Consider the following 16,859-nt stretch of genomic DNA (forward strand, 5'->3'; position numbering starts at 1 on the left):
GCTTGAGGCATCAGGTTACTAGAGTTTTGTACCATCCTGAGCCTAAGTGCTCATGCAACCATACTGAGCATGTGCGTGATGTCATGGATGACAAGGCGGTCACTGATTGGTCATCAGTGCCATCAGCAATGAAGTGGCAGCCGCTGATTGGTCATCATGATGTTAGCAATGACATGGCAGCTCCTGTATAGTTACAGCTGACGCCATTACCACATGCCATGCGGCCTGGTCCTGGGTGGTGGCTATAAAAGGTCTGTAGCTCCGCCCATCGGCGCGCGAGCATCATTTTGTATGCTGACAGTGAAGGCTGCTTTCCCTGTTGTCAGGAGTGAGTGGGTAAGGACACATCTAAACCAAAGGAAACGCAACTAAAATGGTCACGTGTGTAGAGACACAACAAACCAATTGGTAACCCAGTTAGCGTCACTGGGAAACTTGGAACGTAACCACTGAGCCGGTCACGTGCGTACAGGGGCACGTCAGACCGTGAAGGTCACCCAGTTAGCGTCACTGGGTACCCAAAGCTGGCACACACATACATACATACATACATGTCTGCCACTGCAGACGGGGCGTGTGCGTAGGGGGCACTTCTTGTCCGGAAGGACCCTAATCCCTCACCGTGCCGAGACACAGCTTGTACCTAGATACGAATACCTGGTACCGGCGCCTGCCCTAAATTCAGATTCACACTAACATACATACACAGATCTGCCACAAACATTGCAGACTAAAATGGCACTGGAACCCACTCACTCCTTCAGCAGGGAAAGCAACCTTCACTGTCAGCATACAAAATGATGCTCACGCGCCGATGGGCGGAGCTACAGACCTTTTAAAGCCACCACCCAGGACCAGGCCGCATGGCATGTGGTAAGGGCGTCGGCTGTAACCATCTAAACCAAAGGAAACGCAACTAAAATGGTCACGTGTGTAGACACACAACAAACCAAATGGTAACCCAGTTAGCGTCACTGGGAAACCTGGAACGTAACCACTGAGCCGGTCACGTGCGTACAGGGGCACGTCAGACCGTGAAGGTTACCCAGTTAGCGTCACTGGCAACCTGGAACGTAAACACTGAGCCGGTCACGTGCGTACAGGGGCACGTCAGAACGTGAAGGTCACCCAGTTAGCGTCACTGGGTACCCAAAGCTGGCACACACATACATACATGTCTGCCACTGCAGACGGGGCGTGTGCGTAGGGGGCACTTCTTGTCCGGAAGGACCCTAATCCCTCACCGTGTCGAGACGCAGCTTGTACCTAGATACGAATACCTGGTACCGGCGCCTGCCCTAAATTCAGATTCACACTAACATACATACACAGATCTGCCACAAACATTGCAGACTAAAATGGCACTGGAACCCACTCACTCCTTCAGCAGGGAAAGCAACCTTCACTGTCAGCATACAAAATGACGCTCACGCGCCGATGGGCGGAGCTACGGACCTTTTATAGCCACCACCAAGGACCAGGCCGCATTGCATGTGGTAATGGCATCTGCTGTAACTATACAAAAGCTGCCACGTCATTGCTGACATCATGATGATCAATCAGCGGCTGCCACTTCATTGCTGATGGCACTGATGACCAATCAGTGACCGCCTTGTCATCCATGACATCACGCACATGCTCAGTATGGTTGCATGAGCACTTAGGCTCAGGATGGTACAAAACTCTAGCAACCTGATGCCTAAAGCGACGGCCAGTTGGCGCTGCAGAGTTAACTGACCCCAATGTGGGAGTCAATGACGGGACTAAGCCGGTTCGAAGCACAATCGTAACACAGTCGGGCATATAAAGTTTTTTGAATGAACGTTAAAAGTCTGGCCAAATCTGGACCCTGTAAAGTTATCCATGCTAAAGGACCTGTAGAAGAATGTAACATGGTCAAATTTGACCCATGACAACACATTTCAAAACATGCATCAGAATCAAATGCACTGATCATCTACTTTCTATAAATTATCAGCAAATTGGTGAAATTACACCTATCAAAAAATTTAACAGCCTCCTCCATAACCCCTCTAGCTGTCCTATCCATCGCCAAGATAGGTGTCTTTTCTACCATTCTCAGTAGAAGTCATTTTCAATCAATTTGCTCCTAATTTAAACAAAATAGCTGGAATGTTTATCACGCAAACTGTACATGTGAGGTCTGCTTATATTACAACAGGTGTAATATGTAGTTATGAAACATCCATTTTTTATTTATCTGAACTATACTACTTCTTTATTGTCGTAGGTATTAGTACATAATGATGTGGTCTTCACCTAAAGGACTCCTCCATGTCTTGGACTGATTGTCATTACTAGTACTTGTTTGGCCACAACTACCTAATCACATCTCAATATGACTTCTACAAAAATATAGTAGGTCCGGCATGTAAAGTTTAAAGTTACATTTCCTGGCTTCCCAAGGGAACTCTCCAGTATCAGTCTGCACAGATCCTTGGTGCACCAGGTGTCTCCCTGGGCACTCTGTGTCTGCACTGGGCCCAAAAGGCATTGCACTGCCGCAGTTCCCATTGCATTCCCTGCCTCTCCTGAGACCTCTGCCTGAAAGCCCTTTTAGCTGCTCACCAACCTGCACCATATGCGATGGACTGGGGTGGTTTTGGCCAAAACATCGGTCCTGGGTAGCAGCTTACGAGCGTCGGAATGGGGGGGCCCTAGACGGGGGGGTAATGTTACGGTTGTGCCTCGAACCAGCCTAGTCGCATCATTGACTCCCACATTGGGGTGGGTTAACTCTGCAACGCCACCTGGCCGTCGCTTGAGGCATCAGGTTACTAGAGTTTTGTACCATCCTGAGCCTAAGTGCTCATGCAACCATACTGAGCATGTGCGTGATGTCATGGATGACAAGGCGGTCACTAATTGGTCATCAGTGCCATCAGCAATGAAGTGGCAGCCGCTGATTGGTCATCATGATGTCAGCAATGACATGGCAGCTCCTGTATAGTTACAGCTGACGCCATTACCACATGCCATGCGGCCTGGTCCTGGGTGGTGGCTATAAAAGGTCTGTAGCTCCGCCCATCGGCGCGCGAGCATCATTTTGTATGCTGACAGTGAAGGCTGCTTTCCCTGTTGTCAGGAGTGAGTGGGTAAGGACACATCTAAACCAAAGGAAACGCAACTAAAATGGTCACGTGTGTAGAGACACAACAAACCAATTGGTAACCCAGTTAGCGTCACTGGGAAACTTGGAACGTAACCACTGAGCCGGTCACGTGCGTACAGGGGCACGTCAGACCGTGAAGGTCACCCAGTTAGTGTCACTGGGTACCCAAAGCTGGCACACACATACATACATACATACATACATACATGTCTGCCACTGCAGACGGGGCGTGTGCGTAGGGGGCACTTCTTGTCCGGAAGGACCCTAATCCCTCACCGTGCCGAGACACAGCTTGTACATAGATACGAATACCTGGTACCGGCGCCTGCCCTAAATTCAGATTCACACTAACATACATACACAGATCTGCCACAAACATTGCAGACTAAAATGGCACTGGAACCCACTCACTTCTTCAGCAGGGAAAGCAACCTTCACTATCAGCATACAAAATGATGCTCACGCGCCGATGGGCGGAGCTACAGACCTTTTAAAGCCACCACCCAGGACCAGGCCGCATGGCATGTGGTAAGGGCGTCGGCTGTAACCATCTAAACCAAAGGAAACGCAACTAAAATGGTCACGTGTGTAGAGACACAACAAACCAAATGGTAACCCAGTTAGCGTCACTGGGAAACCTGGAACGTAACCACTGAGCCGGTCACGTGCGTACAGGGGCACGTCAGACCGTGAAGGTTACCCAGTTAGCGTCACTGGCAACCTGGAATGTAAACACTGAGCCGGTCACGTGCGTACAGGGGCACGTCAGAACGTGAAGGTCACCCAGTTAGCGTCACTGGGTACCCAAAGCTGGCACACACATACATACATGTCTGCCACTGCAGACGGGGCGTGTGCGTAGGGGGCACTTCTTGTCCGGAAGGACCCTAATCCCTCACCGTGCCGAGACACAGCTTGTACCTAGATACGAATACCTGGTACCGGCGCCTGCCCTAAATTCAGATTCACACTAACATACATACACAGATCTGCCACAAACATTGCAGACTAAAATGGCACTGGAACCCACTCACTCCTTCAGCAGGGAAAGCAACCTTCACTGTCAGCATACAAAATGACGCTCACGCGCCGATGGGCGGAGCTACGGACCTTTTATAGCCACCACCCAGGACCAGGCCGCATTGCATGTGGTAATGGCATCTGCTGTAACTATACAAAAGCTGCCACGTCATTGCTGACATCATGATGATCAATCAGCGGCTGCCACTTCATTGCTGATGGCACTGATGACCAATCAGTGACCACCTTGTCATCCATGACATCACGCACATGCTCAGTATGGTTGCATGAGCACTTAGGCTCAGGATGGTACAAAACTCTAGCAACCTGATGCCTAAAGCGACGGCCAGTTGGCGCTGCAGAGTTAACCGACCCCAATGTGGGAGTCAATGACGGGACTAAGCCGGTTCGAAGCACAATCGTAACACAGTCGGGCATATAAAGTTTTTTGAATGAACGTTAAAAGTCTGGCCAAATCTGGACCCTGTAAAGTTATCCATGCTAAAGGACCTGTAGAAGAATGTAACATGGTCAAATTTGACCCATGACAACACATTTCAAAACATGCATCAGAATCAAATGCACTGATCATCTACTTTCTATAAATTATCAGCAAATTGGTGAAATTACACCTATCAAAAAATTTAACAGCCTCCTCCATAACCCCTCTAGCTGTCCTATCCATCGCCAAGATAGGTGTCTTTTCTACCATTCTCAGTAGAAGTCATTTTCAATCAATTTGCTCCTAATTTAGACAAAATAGCTGGAATGTTTATCACGCAAACTGTACATGTGAGGTCTGCTTATATTACAACAGGTGTAATATGTAGTTATGAAACATCCATTTTTTATTTATCTGAACTATACTACTTCTTTATTGTCGTAGGTATTAGTACATAATGATGTGGTCTTCACCTAAAGGACTCCTCCATGTCTTGGACTGATTGTCATTACTAGTACTTGTTTGGCCACAACTACCTAATCACATCTCAATATGACTTCTACAAAAATATAGTAGGTCCGGCATGTAAAGTTTAAAGTTACATTTCCTGGCTTCCCAAGGGAACTCTCCAGTATCAGTCTGCACAGATCCTTGGTGCACCAGGTGTCTCCCTGGGCACTCTGTGTCTGCACTGGGCCCAAAAGGCATTGCACTGCCGCAGTTCCCATTGCATTCCCTGCCTCTCCTGAGACCTCTGCCTGAAAGCCCTTTTAGCTGCTCACCAACCTGCACCATATGCGATGGACTGGGGTGGTTTTGGCCAAAACATCGGTCCTGGGTAGCAGCTTACGAGCGTCGGAATGGGGGGGCCCTAGACGGGGGGGGGGTAATGTTACGGTTGTGCCTCGAACCAGCCTAGTCCCATCATTGACTCCCACATTGGGGTGGGTTAACTCTGCAACGCCACCTGGCCGTCGCTTGAGGTATCAGGTTACTAGAGTTTTGTACCATCCTGAGCCTAAGTGCTCATGCAACCATACTGAGCATGTGCGTGATGTCATGGATGACAAGGCGGTCACTAATTGGTCATCAGTGCCATCAGCAATGAAGTGGCAGCCGCTGATTGGTCATCATGATGTCAGCAATGACGTGGCAGCTCCTGTATAGTTACAGCTGACGCCATTACCACATGCCATGCGGCCTGGTCCTGGGTGGTGGCTATAAAAGGTCTGTAGCTCCGCCCATCGGCGCGCGAGCATCATTTTGTATGCTGACAGTGAAGGCTGCTTTCCCTGTTGTCAGGAGTGAGTGGGTAAGGACACATCTAAACCAAAGGAAACGCAACTAAAATGGTCACGTGTGTAGAGACACAACAAACCAATTGGTAACCCAGTTAGCGTCACTGGGAAACTTGGAACGTAACCACTGAGCCGGTCACGTGCGTACAGGGGCACGTCAGACCGTGAAGGTCACCCAGTTAGCATCACTGGGTACCCAAAGCTGGCACACACATACATACATACATACATGTCTGCCACTGCAGACGGGGCGTGTGCGTAGGGGGCACTTCTTGTCCGGAAGGACCCTAATCCCTCACCGTGCCGAGACACAGCTTGTACCTAGATACGAATACCTGGTACCGGCGCCTGCCCTAAATTCAGATTCACACTAACATACATACACAGATCTGCCACAAACATTGCAGACTAAAATGGCACTGGAACCCACTCACTTCTTCAGCAGGGAAAGCAACCTTCACTGTCAGCATACAAAATGATGCTCACGCGCCGATGGGCGGAGCTACAGACCTTTTAAAGCCACCACCCAGGACCAGGCCGCATGGCATGTGGTAAGGGCGTCGGCTGTAACCATCTAAACCAAAGGAAACGCAACTAAAATGGTCACGTGTGTAGAGACACAACAAACCAAATGGTAACCCAGTTAGCGTCACTGGGAAACCTGGAACGTAACCACGGAGCCGGTCACGTGCGTACAGGGGCACGTCAGACCGTGAAGGTTACCCAGTTAGCGTCACTGGCAACCTGGAACGTAAACACTGAGCCAGTCATGTGCGTACAGGGGCACGTCAGAACGTGAAGGTCACCCAGTTAGCGTCACTGGGTACCCAAAGCTGGCACACACATACATACATGTCTGCCACTGCAGACGGGGCGTGTGCGTAGGGGGCACTTCTTGTCCGGAAGGACCCTAATCCCTCACCGTGCCAAGACACAGCTTGTACCTAGATACGAATACCTGGTACCGGCGCCTGCCCTAAATTCAGATTCACACTAACATACATACACAGATCTGCCACAAACATTGCAGACTAAAATGGCACTGGAACCTACTCACTCCTTCAGCAGGGAAAGCAACCTTCACTGTCAGCATACAAAATGACGCTCACGCGCCGATGGGCGGAGCTACGGACCTTTTATAGCCACCACCCAGGACCAGGCCGCATTGCATGTGGTAATGGCATCTGCTGTAACTATACAAAAGCTGCCACGTCATTGCTGACATCATGATGATCAATCAGCGGCTGCCACTTCATTGCTGATGGCACTGATGACCAATCAGTGACCGCCTTGTCATCCATGACATCACGCACATGCTCAGTATGGTTGCATGAGCACTTAGGCTCAGGATGGTACAAAACTCTAGCAACCTGATGCCTAAAGCGACGGCCAGTTGGCGCTGCAGAGTTAACCGACCCCAATGTGGGAGTCAATGACGGGAATAAGCCGGTTCGAAGCACAATCGTAACACAGTCGGGCATATAAAGTTTTTTGAATGAACGTTAAAAGTCTGGCCAAATCTGGACCCTGTAAAGTTATCCATGCTAAAGGACCTGTAGAAGAATGTAACATGGTCAAATTTGACCCATGACAACACATTTCAAAACATGCATCAGAATCAAATGCACTGATCATCTACTTTCTATAAATTATCAGCAAATTGGTGAAATTACACCTATCAAAAAATTTAACAGCCTCCTCCATAACCCCTCTAGCTGTCCTATCCATCGCCAAGATAGGTGTCTTTTCTACCATTCTAAGTAGAAGTCATTTTCAATCAATTTGCTCCTAATTTAGACAAAATAGCTGGAATGTTTATCACGCAAACTGTACATGTGAGGTCTGCTTATATTACAACAGGTGTAATATGTAGTTATGAAACATCCATTTTTTATTTATCTGAACTATACTACTTCTTTATTGTCGTAGGTATTAGTACATAATGATGTGGTCTTCACCTAAAGGACTCCTCCATGTCTTGGACTGATTGTCATTACTAGTACTTGTTTGGCCACAACTACCTAATCACATCTCAATATGACTTCTACAAAAATATAGTAGGTCCGGCATGTAAAGTTTAAAGTTACATTTCCTGGCTTCCCAAGGGAACTCTCCAGTATCAGTCTGCACAGATCCTTGGTGCACCAGGTGTCTCCCTGGGCACTCTGTGTCTGCACTGGGCCCAAAAGGCATTGCACTGCCGCAGTTCCCATTGCATTCCCTGCCTCTCCTGAGACCTCTGCCTGAAAGCCCTTTTAGCTGCTCACCAACCTGCACCATATGCGATGGACTGGGGTGGTTTTGGCCAAAACATCGGTCCTGGGTAGCAGCTTACGAGCGTCGGAATGGGGGGGCCCTAGACGGGGGGGGGGGGGTAATGTTACGGTTGTGCCTCGAACCAGCCTAGTCCCATCATTGACTCCCACATTGGGGTGGGTTAACTCTGCAACGCCACCTGGCCGTCGCTTGAGGCATCAGGTTACTAGAGTTTTGTACCATCCTGAGCCTAAGTGCTCATGCAACCATACTGAGCATGTGCGTGATGTCATGGATGACAAGGCGGTCACTAATTGGTCATCAGTGCCATCAGCAATGAAGTGGCAGCCGCTGATTGGTCATCATGATGTCAGCAATGACGTGGCAGCTCCTGTATAGTTACAGCTGACGCCATTACCACATGCCATGCGGCCTGGTCCTGGGTGGTGGCTATAAAAGGTCTGTAGCTCCGCCCATCGGCGCGCGAGCATCATTTTGTATGCTGACAGTGAAGGCTGCTTTCCCTGTTGTCAGGAGTGAGTGGGTAAGGACACATCTAAACCAAAGGAAACGCAACTAAAATGGTCACGTGTGTAGAGACACAACAAACCAATTGGTAACCCAGTTAGCGTCACTGGGAAACTTGGAACGTAACCACTGAGCCGGTCACGTGCGTACAGGGGCACGTCAGACCGTGAAGGTCACCCAGTTAGCATCACTGGGTACCCAAAGCTGGCACACACATACATACATACATACATGTCTGCCACTGCAGACGGGGCGTGTGCGTAGGGGGCACTTCTTGTCCGGAAGGACCCTAATCCCTCACCGTGCCGAGACACAGCTTGTACCTAGATACGAATACCTGGTACCGGCGCCTGCCCTAAATTCAGATTCACACTAACATACATACACAGATCTGCCACAAACATTGCAGACTAAAATGGCACTGGAACCCACTCACTTCTTCAGCAGGGAAAGCAACCTTCACTGTCAGCATACAAAATGATGCTCACGCGCCGATGGGCGGAGCTACAGACCTTTTAAAGCCACCACCCAGGACCAGGCCGCATGGCATGTGGTAAGGGCGTCGGCTGTAACCATCTAAACCAAAGGAAACGCAACTAAAATGGTCACGTGTGTAGAGACACAACAAACCAAATGGTAACCCAGTTAGCGTCACTGGGAAACCTGGAACGTAACCACGGAGCCGGTCACGTGCGTACAGGGGCACGTCAGACCGTGAAGGTTACCCAGTTAGCGTCACTGGCAACCTGGAACGTAAACACTGAGCCAGTCATGTGCGTACAGGGGCACGTCAGAACGTGAAGGTCACCCAGTTAGCGTCACTGGGTACCCAAAGCTGGCACACACATACATACATGTCTGCCACTGCAGACGGGGCGTGTGCGTAGGGGGCACTTCTTGTCCGGAAGGACCCTAATCCCTCACCGTGCCAAGACACAGCTTGTACCTAGATACGAATACCTGGTACCGGCGCCTGCCCTAAATTCAGATTCACACTAACATACATACACAGATCTGCCACAAACATTGCAGACTAAAATGGCACTGGAACCTACTCACTCCTTCAGCAGGGAAAGCAACCTTCACTGTCAGCATACAAAATGACGCTCACGCGCCGATGGGCGGAGCTACGGACCTTTTATAGCCACCACCCAGGACCAGGCCGCATTGCATGTGGTAATGGCATCTGCTGTAACTATACAAAAGCTGCCACGTCATTGCTGACATCATGATGATCAATCAGCGGCTGCCACTTCATTGCTGATGGCACTGATGACCAATCAGTGACCGCCTTGTCATCCATGACATCACGCACATGCTCAGTATGGTTGCATGAGCACTTAGGCTCAGGATGGTACAAAACTCTAGCAACCTGATGCCTAAAGCGACGGCCAGTTGGCGCTGCAGAGTTAACCGACCCCAATGTGGGAGTCAATGACGGGAATAAGCCGGTTCGAAGCACAATCGTAACACAGTCGGGCATATAAAGTTTTTTGAATGAACGTTAAAAGTCTGGCCAAATCTGGACCCTGTAAAGTTATCCATGCTAAAGGACCTGTAGAAGAATGTAACATGGTCAAATTTGACCCATGACAACACATTTCAAAACATGCATCAGAATCAAATGCACTGATCATCTACTTTCTATAAATTATCAGCAAATTGGTGAAATTACACCTATCAAAAAATTTAACAGCCTCCTCCATAACCCCTCTAGCTGTCCTATCCATCGCCAAGATAGGTGTCTTTTCTACCATTCTAAGTAGAAGTCATTTTCAATCAATTTGCTCCTAATTTAGACAAAATAGCTGGAATGTTTATCACGCAAACTGTACATGTGAGGTCTGCTTATATTACAACAGGTGTAATATGTAGTTATGAAACATCCATTTTTTATTTATCTGAACTATACTACTTCTTTATTGTCGTAGGTATTAGTACATAATGATGTGGTCTTCACCTAAAGGACTCCTCCATGTCTTGGACTGATTGTCATTACTAGTACTTGTTTGGCCACAACTACCTAATCACATCTCAATATGACTTCTACAAAAATATAGTAGGTCCGGCATGTAAAGTTTAAAGTTACATTTCCTGGCTTCCCAAGGGAACTCTCCAGTATCAGTCTGCACAGATCCTTGGTGCACCAGGTGTCTCCCTGGGCACTCTGTGTCTGCACTGGGCCCAAAAGGCATTGCACTGCCGCAGTTCCCATTGCATTCCCTGCCTCTCCTGAGACCTCTGCCTGAAAGCCCTTTTAGCTGCTCACCAACCTGCACCATATGCGATGGACTGGGGTGGTTTTGGCCAAAACATCGGTCCTGGGTAGCAGCTTACGAGCGTCGAAATGGGGGGGCCCTAGACGGGGGGGGGGGGTAATGTTACGGTTGTGCCTCGAACCAGCCTAGTCCCATCATTGACTCCCACATTGGGGTGGGTTAACTCTGCAACGCCACCTGGCCGTCGCTTGAGGCATCAGGTTACTAGAGTTTTGTACCATCCTGAGCCTAAGTGCTCATGCAACCATACTGAGCATGTGCGTGATGTCATGGATGACAAGGCGGTCACTAATTGGTCATCAGTGCCATCAGCAATGAAGTGGCAGCCGCTGATTGGTCATCATGATGTCACCAATGACGTGGCAGCTCCTGTATAGTTACAGCTGACGCCATTACCACATGCCATGCGGCCTGGTCCTGGGTGGTGGCTATAAAAGGTCTGTAGCTCCGCCCATCGGCGCGCGAGCATCATTTTGTATGCTGACAGTGAAGGCTGCTTTCCCTGTTGTCAGGAGTGAGTGGGTAAGGACACATTTAAACCAAAGGAAACGCAACTAAAATGGTCACGTGTGTAGAGACACAACAAACCAATTGGTAACCCAGTTAGCGTCACTGGGAAACTTGGAACGTAACCACTGAGCCGGTCACGTGCGTACAGGGGCACGTCAGACCGTGAAGGTCACCCAGTTAGCATCACTGGGTACCCAAAGCTGGCACACACATACATACATACATACATGTCTGCCACTGCAGACGGGGCGTGTGCGTAGGGGGCACTTCTTGTCCGGAAGGACCCTAATCCCTCACCGTGCCGAGACACAGCTTGTACCTAGATACGAATACCTGGTACCGGCGCCTGCCCTAAATTCAGATTCACACTAACATACATACACAGATCTGCCACAAACATTGCAGACTAAAATGGCACTGGAACCCACTCACTTCTTCAGCAGGGAAAGCAACCTTCACTGTCAGCATACAAAATGATGCTCACGCGCCGATGGGCGGAGCTACAGACCTTTTAAAGCCACCACCCAGGACCAGGCCGCATGGCATGTGGTAAGGGCGTCGGCTGTAACCATCTAAACCAAAGGAAACGCAACTAAAATGGTCAAGTGTGTAGAGACACAACAAACCAAATGGTAACCCAGTTAGCGTCACTGGGAAACCTGGAACGTAACCACTAAGCCGGTCACGTGCGTACAGGGGCACGTCAGACCGTGAAGGTTACCCAGTTAGCGTCACTGGCAACCTGGAACGTAAACACTGAGCCGGTCACGTGCGTACAGGGGCACGTCAGAACGTGAAGGTCACCCAGTTAGCGTCACTGGGTACCCAAAGCTGGCACACACATACATACATGTCTGCCACTGCAGACGGGGCGTGTGCGTAGGGGGCACTTCTTGTCCGGAAGGACCCTAATCCCTCACCGTGCCGAGACACAGCTTGTACCTAGATACGAATACCTGGTACCGGCGCCTGCCCTAAATTCAGATTCACACTAACATACATACACAGATCTGCCACAAACATTGCAGACTAAAATGGCACTGGAACCCACTCACTCCTTCAGCAGGGAAAGCAACCTTCACTGTCAGCATACAAAATGACGCTCACGCGCCGATGGGCGGAGCTACGGACCTTTTATAGCCACCACCCAGGACCAGGCCGCATTGCATGTGGTAATGGCATCTGCTGTAACTATACAAAAGCTGCCACGTCATTGCTGACATCATGATGATCAATCAGCGGCTGCCACTTCATTGCTGATGGCACTGATGACCAATCAGTGACCACCTTGTCATCCATGACATCACGCACATGCTCAGTATGGTTGCATGAGCACTTAGGCTCAGGATGGTACAAAACTCTAGCAACCTGATGCCTAAAGCGACGGCCAGTTGGCGCTGCAGAGTTAACCGACCCCAATGTGGGAGTCAATGACGGGACTAAGCCGGTTCGAAGCACAATCGTAACACAGTCGGGCATATAAAGTTTTTTGAATGAACGTTAAAAGTCTGGCCAAATCTGGACCCTGTAAAGTTATCCATGCTAAAGGACCTGTAGAAGAATGTAACATGGTCAAATTTGACCCATGACAACACATTTCAAAACATGCATCAGAATCAAATGCACTGATCATCTACTTTCTATAAATTATCAGCAAATTGGTGAAATTACACCTATCAAAAAATTTAACAGCCTCCTCCATAACCCCTCTAGCTGTCCTATCCATCGCCAAGATAGGTGTCTTTTCTACCATTCTCAGTAGAAGTCATTTTCAATCAATTTGCTCCTAATTTAGACAAAATAGCTGGAATGTTTATCACGCAAACTGTACATGTGAGGTCTGCTTATATTACAACAGGTGTAATATGTAGTTATGAAACATCCATTTTTTATTTATCTGAACTATACTACTTCTTTATTGTCGTAGGTATTAGTACATAATGATGTGGTCTTCACCTAAAGGACTCCTCCATGTCTTGGACTGATTGTCATTACTAGTACTTGTTTGGCCACAACTACCTAATCACATCTCAATATGACTTCTACAAAAATATAGTAGGTCCGGCATGTAAAGTTTAAAGTTACATTTCCTGGCTTCCCAAGGGAACTCTCCAGTATCAGTCTGCACAGATCCTTGGTGCACCAGGTGTCTCCCTGGGCACTCTGTGTCTGCACTGGGCCCAAAAGGCATTGCACTGCCGCAGTTCCCATTGCATTCCCTGCCTCTCCTGAGACCTCTGCCTGAAAGCCCTTTTAGCTGCTCACCAACCTGCACCATATGCGATGGACTGGGGTGGTTTTGGCCAAAACATCGGTCCTGGGTAGCAGCTTACGAGCGTCGGAATGGGGGGGCCCTAGACGGGGGGGGGGGTAATGTTACGGTTGTGCCTCGAACCAGCCTAGTCCCATCATTGACTCCCACATTGGGGTGGGTTAACTCTGCAACGCCACCTGGCCGTCGCTTGAGGTATCAGGTTACTAGAGTTTTGTACCATCCTGAGCCTAAGTGCTCATGCAACCATACTGAGCATGTGCGTGATGTCATGGATGACAAGGCGGTCACTAATTGGTCATCAGTGCCATCAGCAATGAAGTGGCAGCCGCTGATTGGTCATCATGATGTCAGCAATGACGTGGCAGCTCCTGTATAGTTACAGCTGACGCCATTACCACATGCCATGCGGCCTGGTCCTGGGTGGTGGCTATAAAAGGTCTGTAGCTCCGCCCATCGGCGCGCGAGCATCATTTTGTATGCTGACAGTGAAGGCTGCTTTCCCTGTTGTCAGGAGTGAGTGGGTAAGGACACATCTAAACCAAAGGAAACGCAACTAAAATGGTCACGTGTGTAGAGACACAACAAACCAATTGGTAACCCAGTTAGCGTCACTGGGAAACTTGGAACGTAACCACTGAGCCGGTCACGTGCGTACAGGGGCACGTCAGACCGTGAAGGTCACCCAGTTAGCATCACTGGGTACCCAAAGCTGGCACACACATACATACATACATACATGTCTGCCACTGCAGACGGGGCGTGTGCGTAGGGGGCACTTCTTGTCCGGAAGGACCCTAATCCCTCACCGTGCCGAGACACAGCTTGTACCTAGATACGAATACCTGGTACCGGCGCCTGCCCTAAATTCAGATTCACACTAACATACATACACAGATCTGCCACAAACATTGCAGACTAAAATGGCACTGGAACCCACTCACTTCTTCAGCAGGGAAAGCAACCTTCACTGTCAGCATACAAAATGATGCTCACGCGCCGATGGGCGGAGCTACAGACCTTTTAAAGCCACCACCCAGGACCAGGCCGCATGGCATGTGGTAAGGGCGTCGGCTGTAACCATCTAAACCAAAGGAAACGCAACTAAAATGGTCACGTGTGTAGAGACACAACAAACCAAATGGTAACCCAGTTAGCGTCACTGGGAAACCTGGAACGTAACCACGGAGCCGGTCACGTGCGTACAGGGGCACGTCAGACCGTGAAGGTTACCCAGTTAGCGTCACTGGCAACCTGGAACGTAAACACTGAGCCAGTCATGTGCGTACAGGGGCACGTCAGAACGTGAAGGTCACCCAGTTAGCGTCACTGGGTACCCAAAGCTGGCACACACATACATACATGTCTGCCACTGCAGACGGGGCGTGTGCGTAGGGGGCACTTCTTGTCCGGAAGGACCCTAATCCCTCACCGTGCCAAGACACAGCTTGTACCTAGATACGAATACCTGGTACCGGCGCCTGCCCTAAATTCAGATTCACACTAACATACATACACAGATCTGCCACAAACATTGCAGACTAAAATGGCACTGGAACCTACTCACTCCTTCAGCAGGGAAAGCAACCTTCACTGTCAGCATACAAAATGACGCTCACGCGCCGATGGGCGGAGCTACGGACCTTTTATAGCCACCACCCAGGACCAGGCCGCATTGCATGTGGTAATGGCATCTGCTGTAACTATACAAAAGCTGCCACGTCATTGCTGACATCATGATGATCAATCAGCGGCTGCCACTTCATTGCTGATGGCACTGATGACCAATCAGTGACCGCCTTGTCATCCATGACATCACGCACATGCTCAGTATGGTTGCATGAGCACTTAGGCTCAGGATGGTACAAAACTCTAGCAACCTGATGCCTAAAGCGACGGCCAGTTGGCGCTGCAGAGTTAACCGACCCCAATGTGGGAGTCAATGACGGGAATAAGCCGGTTCGAAGCACAATCGTAACACAGTCGGGCATATAAAGTTTTTTGAATGAACGTTAAAAGTCTGGCCAAATCTGGACCCTGTAAAGTTATCCATGCTAAAGGACCTGTAGAAGAATGTAACATGGTCAAATTTGACCCATGACAACACATTTCAAAACATGCATCAGAATCAAATGCACTGATCATCTACTTTCTATAAATTATCAGCAAATTGGTGAAATTACACCTATCAAAAAATTTAACAGCCTCCTCCATAACCCCTCTAGCTGTCCTATCCATCGCCAAGATAGGTGTCTTTTCTACCATTCTAAGTAGAAGTCATTTTCAATCAATTTGCTCCTAATTTAGACAAAATAGCTGGAATGTTTATCACGCAAACTGTACATGTGAGGTCTGCTTATATTACAACAGGTGTAATATGTAGTTATGAAACATCCATTTTTTATTTATCTGAACTATACTACTTCTTTATTGTCGTAGGTATTAGTACATAATGATGTGGTCTTCACCTAAAGGACTCCTCCATGTCTTGGACTGATTGTCATTACTAGTACTTGTTTGGCCACAACTACCTAATCACATCTCAATATGACTTCTACAAAAATATAGTAGGTCCGGCATGTAAAGTTTAAAGTTACATTTCCTGGCTTCCCAAGGGAACTCTCCAGTATCAGTCTGCACAGATCCTTGGTGCACCAGGTGTCTCCCTGGGCACTCTGTGTCTGCACTGGGCCCAAAAGGCATTGCACTGCCGCAGTTCCCATTGCATTCCCTGCCTCTCCTGAGACCTCTGCCTGAAAGCCCTTTTAGCTGCTCACCAACCTGCACCATATGCGATGGACTGGGGTGGTTTTGGCCAAAACATCGGTCCTGGGTAGCAGCTTACGAGCGTCGGAATGGGGGGGCCCTAGACGGGGGGGGGGGGGTAATGTTACGGTTGTGCCTCGAACCAGCCTAGTCCCATCATTGACTCCCACATTGGGGTGGGTTAACTCTGCAACGCCACCTGGCCGTCGCTTGAGGCATCAGGTTACTAGAGTTTTGTACCATCCTGAGCCTAAGTGCTCATGCAACCATACTGAGCATGTGCGTGATGTCATGGATGACAAGGCGGTCACTAATTGGTCATCAGTGCCATCAGCAATGAAGTGGCAGCCGCTGA

The sequence above is a fragment of the Anomaloglossus baeobatrachus genome, chromosome 2, assembly GCF_048569485.1.
Source record: "Anomaloglossus baeobatrachus isolate aAnoBae1 chromosome 2, aAnoBae1.hap1, whole genome shotgun sequence".
Lineage (NCBI taxonomy): Eukaryota > Metazoa > Chordata > Amphibia > Anura > Aromobatidae > Anomaloglossus > Anomaloglossus baeobatrachus.